The 12,199-nt window shown below is 40.7% G+C and overlaps 1 long non-coding RNA gene across 2 annotated transcripts in view; it reads right to left on the bottom strand.

Moving 5' to 3' along the window:
- Positions 1 to 140: 140 nt before the first annotated feature.
- Positions 141 to 12,199, bottom strand: part of LOC129031645 (uncharacterized) — a 70,128-nt gene continuing 58,069 nt past the window's right edge. For both annotated transcript variants that reach the window (XR_008501080.2, XR_010122889.1), the window contains exons 2-4: positions 8,095 to 8,162; positions 4,361 to 4,476; positions 141 to 1,140 (exon numbers count right to left, since the gene is read on the bottom strand). This is a non-coding gene — a long non-coding RNA (uncharacterized LOC129031645). The remainder of the gene's footprint in view (positions 1,141 to 4,360; positions 4,477 to 8,094; positions 8,163 to 12,199) is intronic.

Raw genomic sequence — 12,199 nt, 5'->3', positions numbered from 1 at the left:
AGAAAACCTCTGTGAAGTCAGGGAACTTATTTACATAAACCTGGTGTTGACCATTAGGTTTTAGTGTGGTGTATTAGTCTGTTCTCATGCTGCTAATAAAGACATACCTGACACTGGGTAACTTATTATTTTTTTAATTATGCTTTAAGTTTTAGGGTACATGTACAAACGTGCAGGTTAGTTACATATGTATACATGTGCCATGTTGTTGTGCTGCACCCATTAACTCGTCATTTAACATTAGGTATATCTCCTAATTCTAACCCTCCCCGCTCCCCCCTCTCCCCACCCCACAACAGGCCCTGGTGTGCGATGTTCCCCTTCCTGTGTTCTCATTGTTCAATTCCCACCTATTAGTGAGAACATGCAGTGTTTGGTTTTTTGTCCTTGTGATAGTTTGCTGAGAATGATGGTTTCCAGCTTCATCCGTGTCCCTACAAAGGACATGAACTCATCATTTTTATGGCTGCATAGTATTCCATGGTGTATATGTGCCACATTTTCTTAATTCAGTCTATCACTGTTGGACATTTGGCTTGGTTCCAAGTCTTTGCTATTGTGAATAGTGCTACAATAAACATATGTGTGCATGTGTCTTTATAGCAGCATGATTTATAATCCTTTAGGTATACACCCAGTAATGGGATGGCTGGGTCAAATGGTATTTCTAGTTCTAGATCCCTGAGGAATCGCCACACTGACTTCCACAAGGGTTGAACTAGTTTACAGTCCCACCAACAATGTGAAAGTGTTCCTATTACTCCACATCCTCTCCAGCACCTGTTGTTTCCTGACTTTTTAATGATCGCCATTCTAACTGGTGTGAGATGGTATCTCACTGTGGTTTTGATTTGCATTTCTCTGATGGCCAGTGATGATGAACATTTTTCCATGTGTCTTTTGGCTGCATAAATGTCTTCTTTTGAGAAGTGTCTGTTCATATCCTTCGCCCACTTGTTGATGGGGTTGTTTTTTTCTTGTAAATTTGTTTGAGTTCATTGTAGATTCTGGATATTAGCCCTTTGTCAGATGAGCAGATTGCAAAAATTTTCACCCATTCCGTAGGTTGCCTGTTCACTCTGATGGTGGTTTCTTGGATGTCCTCTCTCACCACTCCTATTCAACATAGTGTTGGAAGTTCTGGCCAGGGCAATTAGGCAGGAGAAGGAAATAAAGGGTATTCAATTAGGAAAAGAGGAAGTCAAATTGTCCCTGTTTGCAGATGACATGATTGTATATCTAGAAAACCCCATTGTCTCAGCCGAAAATCTCTTTAAGCTAATAGGCAACTTCAGCAAAGTCTCAGGATACAAAATCAATGTGCAAAAATCACAAGCGTTCTTATACACCAATAACAGACAAACAGAGAGCCAAATCATGAGTGAACTCCTATTCACAATTGCTTCAAAGAGAATAAAATACCTAGGAAACCAACTTACAAGGGATGTGAAGGACCTCTTCAAGGAGAACTACAAACCACTGCTCAATGAAATAAAAGAAGATACAAACAAATGGAAGAACATTCCATGCTCATGGGTAGGAAGAATCAATATTGTGAAAATGGCCATACTGCCCAAGGTAATTTATAGATTCAATGCCATCCCTATCAAGCTACCAATGACTTTCTTCACAGAATTGGAAAAAACTACTTTAAAGTTCATATGGAACCAAAAAAGAGCCCACATTGCCAAGTCAATCCTAAGCCAAAAGAACAAAGCTGGAGGCATCATGCTACCTGACTTCAAACTATACTACAAGGCTACAGTAACCAAAACAGCATGGTACTGGTACCAAAACAGAGATATAGACCAATGGAACAGAACAGAGCCCTCAGAAATAATGCTGCGTATCTACAACCATCTGATCTTTGACAAACCTGACAAAAACAAGAAATGGGGAAACGATTCCCTATTTAATAAATAGTGCTGGGAATACTGGCTAGCCATATGGAGAAAGCTGTAACTGGATCCCTTCCTTATACCTTATACAAAAATTAATTCAAGATGGATCAAAGACTTAAATGTTAGACCTAAAACCATAAAAACCCTAGAAGAAAACCTAGGCACTACCATTCAGGACATAGGCATGGGCAGAGACTGGGTAACTTACAAAGGAAAGAGGTTTAATTGACTCAGAGTTCCGCAGGGCTGGGGAGGCCTCAGGAAACTTACAATCATGTGGAAGGGGAAGCAAACATGTCCTTCTTCACATGATGGCAGCAAGGAAAAGTGCCAAGCAAAAGGAGGAAAAGCCCCTTATAAAACCATCAGATATGATGAGAACTCACTCACCATCACAAGAACAGCAGCATGGGGGTAACTGCCCCCATAATTGAGTTACCTCCCACTAGGTCCCTCCCATGACACGTGGGGATTATGGGAACTACAATTCAAGATGAGATTTGGCTGGGGACACAGCCAAACCATATCATGTGGTCAGCAGCTGTGGGATGTGTTAGGTTTTGGAGTGGTGAGACAATAAACAAGTGGGCCATATCACAAACAGGAAGAAGGGGTGTTTTAACTAGGCCAAAAATGATAACTTATATCAAGCCTGAAAAACTAAATAACTTCTGTCATGCCTAAAAGTGGATGCCAAGGTAGCAATAATATTAAACAAATGTATGACAGAAATTTTGTCAGATAAAAATCTTATCAGGATGCTCACTCAACATACACAATAGTTAAATAGCCAAATATTGTTAGCACTGCATTTTATAAATTCAAATTTATATAACATTTACTTATTGGAAATTCAATCGACATCTTTGAAAGGTAGCTTTGAGTAACACAACATTTTAAAATAAGGAGTTTATAGAGCTTAATAGCCGTCTCATATCAGCATTGATTTACAGTTAATACTTCTATTTAGCTTATTTTCAGGATATCTTAAACTGACCCAGAAGCTTGAAGAAGACTGCTAGGAAACATTTGCCTTCCAAGGTAAATCTCCAATAATATCACCATTTCTACTTATAGCCATAAAATTTAGACATGAAGATAATTAACAAGCAATAAGTATTTATTGAATGAGCAGATGGAAGAATTATCACAATGTGATAGTTATGATTTCACTATTATTGCACAACACACTTTTAATTCAATAAGCATCACTACTTGCTCACAATGAATTTGGGTGCTGGCTGGGCCCTTTGCATATAGTGTAGATAAGATTTATAGGTCCCTGTCTTCAGGGAGTTTAGAATCTAGTAAGAGATGCAGATGTGCCCAGGCTTGCCTGGGTCTAACTGAGCAAGGAACACACATGCTACAATCATGTACTTGTTTCTATAACTTTGTATGAACAAAAACTTAAACCTGAGAGCTCACAAAATGATGGCAAGCGAGGAGCTAGAGAAATGGCAGATTATACACTAAAGATGAGAAAAGAGAGATGAGAAGACATCAAAGATATAAGCTTTTCACCTTGCATTTTTTTTCCTTTGCCCTGAAGAGAAATGGAAATGTTACCAACAGCAAATGCCTAGTATATAGCACATTCTTCTGGATTATTCTTGTATATTATATTTAACCTTCATAACAACCCTTTGAAATAGGAATTCATTTTGCTGTTATATAAACGCAAAGACTGAAACTTGGGTCACTAATAAATTGAAGGACCAGAATTCAAAGCACATCTAAAAAAAAAAAACAACAACAACAAACTATACAGTCTAGGTTTTCTCCATTACTATATATGGTGTGCTCACCAGGGCTTTAAGATACACAGGCTTAAGTTAGATAACAAGCCGTTTGGTAAGTACATACCTCTGCCTGAACTAGTTTAGATAAGTCACTGGGAAATTCATCTAGTCATACCCAGTTCAGTTCTGACTCTCCAGTAAACCAATGTCTATGTATTCCTCCTTACCCTGGAGGGGAATAAAAGACAGAAGGAAGACAAAGAGAGAGGCATTGCTCTTGCATTTGCCCCAAAAGAAAGACCAGCAAGTGTAAAATCTTACCATGCATAAGCAATGGTAATATTTTAACATTTAAAATTAGCTTTTCTTTTCTCCCTTTCTGAGTACACTACTTTTGCCCTCATCCAACTTTGCAACCAGATTCCAATCTGCAAAGGGGGCAATCAGAATTTGTTCATGAAAAAATGCAAAGAGCTATGTGAAATAATTTATAATTTTTGCCATTGAAAAATAATATTCTGCAGCAAGCTAATGTCTTTGGGGATATCAATCCTGCTTCCTGCCTCTAACATTCAAGAGTTAATTCAGGACAATACAATTCATTGAGTTCTCTCAAGGTATAGAGTCATCACCTATGGTTGTGTATGTTGTACACGGCACAAAGTAACACCTCTGATTGGGTGACATTCACGTTGTGGATCTCATAGCTTCACTTACCTATTATAAAAATGTCTGATGTTAGCAATCGAGTGTCTTATAATAGCATAATAATTACAGTAGTCTCCTTATCCAGTTTTGCCTTCTGCAGTTTTAGTTACCAGAGGTCAAACAGTCTGAAAATAGATGAGTACAGTAAGGTATTATGAGAAAGACCATATTCACATACCTTGTATTATAGTATATTATTATAATTGTTCTGAGCCAATTTATAAATTAAATTTTATCATAGGTATGTATATATAGGGAAAAACACGGCATATCCAGGGTTTGGTACTATCTGCAGTTTTAGACATCCACTGGGGGTCTGGGAACATAACCCCCATGGGTAAGGGGAGATTACTACTCTATATGGGAATTTTTGAAGATGGGAAAGAAAGCATCTTGGCAGAGGACCACTTTTGTTAATTTTCACAAAGGTGCTAAATGAGCTAGTAGCATTCTTATGTATAGAATATTCCCTTTCTTTATACGCTTCTTGGGCTTTGTATTAATAAGCTATGGCTGCAATGATGCTAAGTAACAAACAACTCCAAAAAATTCAGTGACTAATGGCAGAGCTCCTGTTGTAGGTCACTGAATTTTAAAAGAGAGAGAGAGAGAGAGAAAGAGAAAGAGAGAGAGAGAGAAAGAAAGAGAAAGAGAAAGAAAGAAGGAAAGAAAGAAAGGGAAAGAAAGAAAGAAAGAAAGAAAGAAAGAAAGAAAGAAAGAAAGAAAGAAAGAAAGAAAGAAAGAAAAGAAAGAAAGAAAGAAGGAAAGAAAGAAAGAAAGAAGGAAAGAAAGAAAGAAAGAAAGAGAAAGAAGGAAGGAAAGAAAAGAAAAAAGAAGAAGAAAGAAAGAAAGACAAAGAGAGAGGAAGGAAGGAAGGAAAGAGGGAAGGAAGGAAGATTTATTTTTCATATGTCTGCAGGTTTGCTGTGCTCTGCTGGACTCAGCTGGATTTGGACTCACTCACTAGCAGGGTTTAGTTCTGCTCCATGGTCACTCATTCTGAGATCCAGGCAACATCGGTACAGCTACCTGGAGCATGCTCATCTCATGGCAGACAGCAGGGGCTCAAGAAGTTAAGCCAAACCACATAAGCTTAGCTAAAACCTTTGTTCATGTCACGTTCTCTTAGCTTCCACTCATCATAACAAGCCTCATGGCCAAGTACATCAGAGGGGTAGTAGGGAAGTATATGACTCCCACAGAGGAGGAGGGAGAGTGAATCCGGCCACAGATCTACTCTATTGTGCTCTATGGTAGTAGGAAGATATGTTGCAGCAAAAGCCCAATTCTGTAACAGCCCAAGGAACATTAGAAACTATCTCTATATTGCGATAAGCCATTTCCTATATGCTACTGCTTTTTGCACACTGAGTCTTGTACACTTTTAAAAGAGATCAGTCTGCTTATTTTTCACCTTTTTATATATTACTGTGATAGCTGATGAGTCAGCAGTCAGCTTGTGAAGGACCAGACTGCAAACATTTTTGGCTCTGTGAGCTATATTGTCTCTGTTACAGCCACTTAACTCTGCCACTGTAGTGCAAAAGCAGCCATAGGCAACATTTAACAAGTGGATATAACTGTGTTCTAATAATACTTTATTTACAAAAATAGATGGTGGGCCTGATTTGGCCCATGAGTCATAGCTTACCAGTCTTATAATAAACTATAAAGGATATATATATATCCTTTATATATATATTTATATATATATATAATATATATATATATTTTGCTTTCGCCACCTATTGCTTCATAACATACATACACCCCAAATTCTAGTGGCTTAAAGCAATTATTTTATTGTCTCATGATTCTGTGCACTGACTGGGCTCAGCTGGGTGACTTTTCTGCTCTATGTGATGTTTTCTGCATCTGAAGGGACGTACGGTATCAACAGGGGTTAAATATTAGAGATGGCTCATTCACCTGTCTGGCGCCTTGGCAGAGGTGAGTGATAGGTTGGACTCAGCAGGAACACAAACAGCTAAGTCCCAGCTGCTGTGCCTCACTTCTCAGACATGACATGGCCACCTAGGATTCCCCAGGGTGAAAGGGGGGGAAACTACCTGGCCTCTTTAAAGCTTAGGCCCAGAACTGTCGTTTCTGCCTATTTCAGGAAAACTCACAAGCCATGTTTTTCCTCTGCTCTCACACCATCACAACAATCAACCTAGAAGACTTCTGTGAATAAATGGGCAGGGGTTTCTCCCTACCACCAAGAAAGCCACTAGTTCTGCAGCACAGACCAGCTGGGTGTCTTCCAATTAAGTTCCAATATTATCCACCTGGAAAGAATGTCAGACTCCCCCCCCCCACCCCACCATAGGCTGGGGATCAGGCCCCAAGATGCCCTCCCCATAAGACACCAGTCACAACTCCAGGCCTCTGGAACTTCTGACCAGCCTGCTTCACGTTGGGGTTCCCAAGACCCCTTCTTTGTGTTCAATTAATTTGCTGGAATGGCTCACAGAACTCAGAGAGGCACTTACTTATGTTTGTTCATTTATTATAAAGGATATTATAAATAATACAGATAAAGAGATGTGCAGGGTGGCACATGGGGGAAAGGGTGCTGAGCTTCCATGTTCTCCATGGGTGTGCCACCCTCCAGGAACCGCCAGGTGTTCAGCTATCCAGAAGCTCCCCAAACCCTGTCCTCTGGGGTTTCTGTGGAAGCTTCATGATGTCAGCATTCCTTCCCACACAGTATAAGGCAGTGTGGGACCCTCTCCGGAATGAGGGTCTCTTGACTCACAATCAGAAAGGTGAGGGAAAATTAGATTCTGGTTCCTGAGGCCTGCCCCTGATGCCTAACACACCCAAAGTTATAACAAAAGACCGTAACAAGGGCTGTGGGAGTTATGAACCAGGAACTGTAGATGAAAATCAAAATAATAATTGTATATATTAAAATATAACACCACACTGCCACATCCTACTGCCTAAGTACCTCATCTTTCATCTGTCGTCTGTGACCCATCTCGTCTGTGCTCTACTCCGGCCTGTGTCAGAACATCAACTTTCTTACTTCTGGACCTTCAAATGTGGTGAAATTCTTTTTAATGCTATACCTTCACACTGCAGAGCAGTTTTCTTATTCTATGACACAACAGCCAAACACCCTATTCCAAGGACTTCCCTGCCCAGGAAACTGATGCCTTAGTCCAGACACAGGTGATCTTAATTAAGGTAAGTTAGCATAAAAGACAGGGGTTGTCTATGCCTTGAGACACTCTGGGCATCCCCTAAATGAACTGACTGTAAGTGGGTCTCCTCTACACAACATCGGGCTCCATGTGCCATGGAGAAGCCCACACAACAGAGCTTGGAAGTAGCAGGGGGTGCAAGGGGTAAGCAAATCCCTGAGGCCTGGGCACAATTTTAAATCTAATTCAATTATAATCAATATAATACCCACGAGGGACAACCGAAGGGACCCTTTGCTCTTGAACCTGAAAACTCCTTGAAAATCATCATTGTAGATTTTAGAGTAGAGCTATCACCCCTCTAAGGCCACATGCGATTCTGATCATGCACTAACCAAAATGATAAACTTCTACACTGGACTTCTGCCTGCTTCCATCAGTCCAGCCATTCTTGAGGTGTCTCAGTCATCATCATCTGCCTCTGCCCAAGACCTACCCTAAGTCATACCAGCAAATGATCATGTTGACTTTTGCCTCAAGCCACACCATCTACGCACATTTACTTTCTTGATCACCACTTCCTTCTATCCTTACCTGTCTGCACCTGTGATCTTCATCCCAGTCTCTACCCCAAGACTCAGCCTCTAGCTCGAGACAGGAAGCTGGAGAAGGCAATAAAAGAAACACGAGATTATCACAGACACTTTTTCCAGCTCCACACCTAGAATCATGCAAAGGAGATGACCCAGAAGAGAAGTCAGTCATCAGGCTTTAAGTGTGAATGTCCCAGAATATTCCACTGTACTTTCATTGAGTGAAATGGGGGCTACCCACTCCATCCCATATTGCATGGAAGGCCTGAGGGATGGTGAGTCAGGACAGACCCCTTCCAGATCATGTACCTTTTGTCCAGCCACTGTGCACCTGAGCTGTATTCCATGCACTGTGTACCTGCCAGACCATAAATCTGAGCTGTCAACACCCCAACAGAGCTCACAGCAGGCATCCTGGAACTGATTCCCCTTAATCCCTTTCTGATCTGCTGTTTGTCTGGCAACTGACTCTTGGTTCTATCTCCCATTTATAGTCCTGCTGGCTTGACAGATGAGTGTACTCTCCTGATCTCTCAACTCCCTGTCAAAGGCACTGGCTTGGTCTTACTCACCAGCTCTCATGTTTGTTATTTTCAGGATAAACCCCCACACACATTCAAAGTGCCTGTGAAGACCCCACTGAGCTCCAGTCACATCTACTGGGGCCTCTATAGGGTGGGGTTAGGGATTGACAGAAGTCGAGTCTTTTTATCCTGAGGACATGGTCCAAATCAGGGACTCATGGAAGACTGTTGAATAACTGAGTGATGCATAAGGACCTTGACCTCATAAGCAATTGTCCTTCCAAACAGAGAAAACTGGCCCACAATGAGCTATTTCTGAATGAGTTTGCATACAGTGCTGGTGAAAAGTGATACCCAGAGGAAGACTAGCCAGACTGAACTACTTAAGGAAACAAAGCATCTTTGAGAAATAAAATTAATTAACTGCTTCCAAAGGGAGCAGAAAATAGGAGGCTGGGAGGGGCCAGGAAATTTTATATAAATTTCCAAAGGACTAGGAACTTGAAAGTAAACTAAGGGAATTTCAAGCTCTAAATTAAAAAAATGCCTTCCAACATCATGGCTTAGCAGTATGCAATAGGCACTCAAAATTGGGATTTGGTTATGTACAAAGCAAAGCTCTGACCAAGGAAAACAATAAATTAAATGCGTAAATCGAGAGGATTTGGGCTTTTTAAAAGTTGCTGCACAATATTCTCTGAGGGTGATTTCAGACTAGACCTTGACAGAGTGAGATTGTGAATATAAAAGTGAGCTTTTGTCAATCAGAAGGCACTTCTGCAGAAATAAGTTTCTAGAGAATAACCAAAGGGGATTTCAAAGATCTAGTTTACATTCTTTGTGTCTTCAGGCCCATTTCCTTGGGATTTAAGAAACCATAAGGATTTTGAGATCGTGAAACAGTCATATGAAACACTGCTTAGTATGGTTCTCACTGTATATGGTGCCCCACTCAGGGACATTTTATTTCTGTCTGTACTTTGACCAAATTCTTTTGCCCACCAGCCCCCATTCCTCCAATCTTTGCAAGGTTTGCCAGCTTGTTAGTGGAGAGGAAATAGTAGTTATATCCCATCTGTCCTCCATGACTCTCATGAGCAAATCAGAAAGGGGTGGGGACATGCCTGTAGATGAGGAGGTTCCAGAACCGAGATACACCAACCCTGGGAAGGAAACATTCTGTAAGGTCACATAAAAAAAAATCTGTAAGGTCACATAAACTCCAGGAAAGGGGTTTCTTCTGCCAGTATCTGCACTAAAAGAAGATTCTATTAAAATTAATAACTTTTCTTTATCAGGCATTGTGTGATGAACTTTATATACATAATCTTAATGTTGCCATTTGATCATAAAGATAATTCAACCTCACTATTTGACTCCAGCAGTATGTTGATCCTGCTATATCCAAGAATTTAGCATCAACACACCAGAACAACTGTCATCTCCTTGGTATGGGTTTTGTGTGTGTGTGTGTGTGTGTGTGTGTGTGTGTGTGTGTGTGTGCGCACATGCATGGACATTTTCCCTGTGTTGCTCTTCCTCTTTGCACCTGTGTTCCTTTCCCTGTCTCCCTCACTCTGTGTGGCTGCCCCTGTAAATCTCCCACTTTCCCTGAGTCTAGTCTAGGCCTTTGTCTATGTATTTTCCTCTCTATCTTTGTGTATGTGTGTTTGTGAATGTATTCCTTTACGTTTCTCTGCTTCCTTATCCAGGCAACGACAACAACCTGAGAGGCAGTGGGCCTCTTCCTGTCTTCCTTCTTGTGCTGAAAGTCAACAGAGAAGAGAATCAGTCCTCGGGATCTCACTGAGCCTTTTTTAGAATATCCACCACCACCCCTTCCTTTGCTCCCTGTTTCTCCAGGCTCCCTTCTCCCAGCAAACAACCAACTCGGTTCCACACTCATGTGCATGCATATGCATTCATACATACAGGGCTGCATTTATTCCTGACTTTTCTATCCTTCATGTGATAAATAATTGTTAACACTTATTAAAAGCTACTATGATCTGAAAGTTTGTGTCCCCCCAAAATTCATATGTTGAAATGTAATTCTCAACACAATAGTATGAAGAGATGCGGCCTTTAGCAAGTGATTTAGGTGAATGGGATTCGTGATAAGGCATTAAGAGAGCCCCAAGGGAGCTTGTTTGCCTCTTCTGCCACCAAAAGACACAGCTAGAAGGCACTATCTATGAGGAACAGGCCCTCACCTGATGTCAAATCTACCTGCTCTTTGATTGTGGTCTTCCAAGGCCCCAGAACTGTGAGTAATAAACTTCTGTTGTTTATAAATTATCCTTTTTTTTTTTGTTTCAACAATCAGAAAGGGCTAAGACAAAAGCTAACTACATACCAAGTACTGTTTGAAATACCTAATATTTACCCATTACAACCCCTTATAAGGGTTACTATTATCTCTACACTCCAGATGAGGAAACTGAGGCATGGACAATTTAAGTAACTTGCCAAAATTCAAACAATAGCAGGAGAAAAGCTGACATTCAAACTCCACAGTCTATGCTATAAACCACTACACCATATTGCCTGTACCTTACAGTCAATGATTAGCAGATATTAGTAGAGAAAGCGACGTGTCCTCTTTATTCTCTAATGAGCTCCCAGAACTCCATGCGTAACAAGCTTCTCTCAAGATCAAACAGTTTTAGTATGCTGAGCAGCACAGAAAATTTGGGGTCATTATGAAGGGGGACTAACTTCTTTGAATACTGGGGAAAAAATCACATTTCCCCTGACTTTGTATTTAGAGAATAATCAAGAAAATGTTCCCCTTTCTCTCTTACTGAATACAATTCATCTTTATCAAACCAGAAAAGAATGTACCTCCAGCTGGAAGTTTCTCACAAAGCCTGTCGAGATGAAAGGTACAGTAATAGATACACAAAGTAGTTGCTTTTTATCTGTGAAAAGCTGGTTTCATATAATTCTTTCATAAAAGTGAAAAATAAGACATTGTGTTTATGTAGAGCATACATTTGTCTGCATCACAAAAAAAGAAGATTGTGACCGTCTACTGGGACAGCCTAAACCCTTGACTGTTTGCATTTGGTCTGGCCCAGGTGCTCCATTAATAGTGGAAAACCTGCTTTTTCCGCACGTGAAGCAGCCAATTTAGGCTCAAAGTCACTGCATTTGTTATCTGTCCTAAACAGGAGCCCAACCCATACTTTTTGCTCAGCTAAAGAAAAAGAACATTGAAAAGTTAGTAAACAGGACAATTGATGGCACCTGGCTTTGTGTCAAGCAAAAGCCAGTCTCTGCAGTGAAAAGTCCTGACCTTGAAAAGCTGGTTAAAATGGATGATGCGTGGGCTGCTAGCTGGAGAGCCAGCGGGAAGTAGGTCAGTGAAGCTATAGGCTGGCTTCTGTCACTCCCAACCTGAGCTTGTGCAACTTCAAGGGGAAAAAAATGTTCTCAGACAGAAGAGGAGACTGTGTGTGGTTCTAGGCAGCATGTAATATTGACAAAACCATCACCACCCAATGAAATCATTGAGGAGAGGCTGTCAGTCCTTGCCACGTCCGGGAGCTATTTCTGCTCCCTTAATTAATTAAGGGTTGT

The sequence above is a fragment of the Pongo pygmaeus genome, chromosome 11, assembly GCF_028885625.2.
Source record: "Pongo pygmaeus isolate AG05252 chromosome 11, NHGRI_mPonPyg2-v2.0_pri, whole genome shotgun sequence".
Taxonomy (NCBI): domain Eukaryota; kingdom Metazoa; phylum Chordata; class Mammalia; order Primates; family Hominidae; genus Pongo; species Pongo pygmaeus.
The sequence above is the reverse complement of the archived record's forward strand: the minus strand, read 5'-3'. Positions and strand labels throughout refer to the sequence as shown.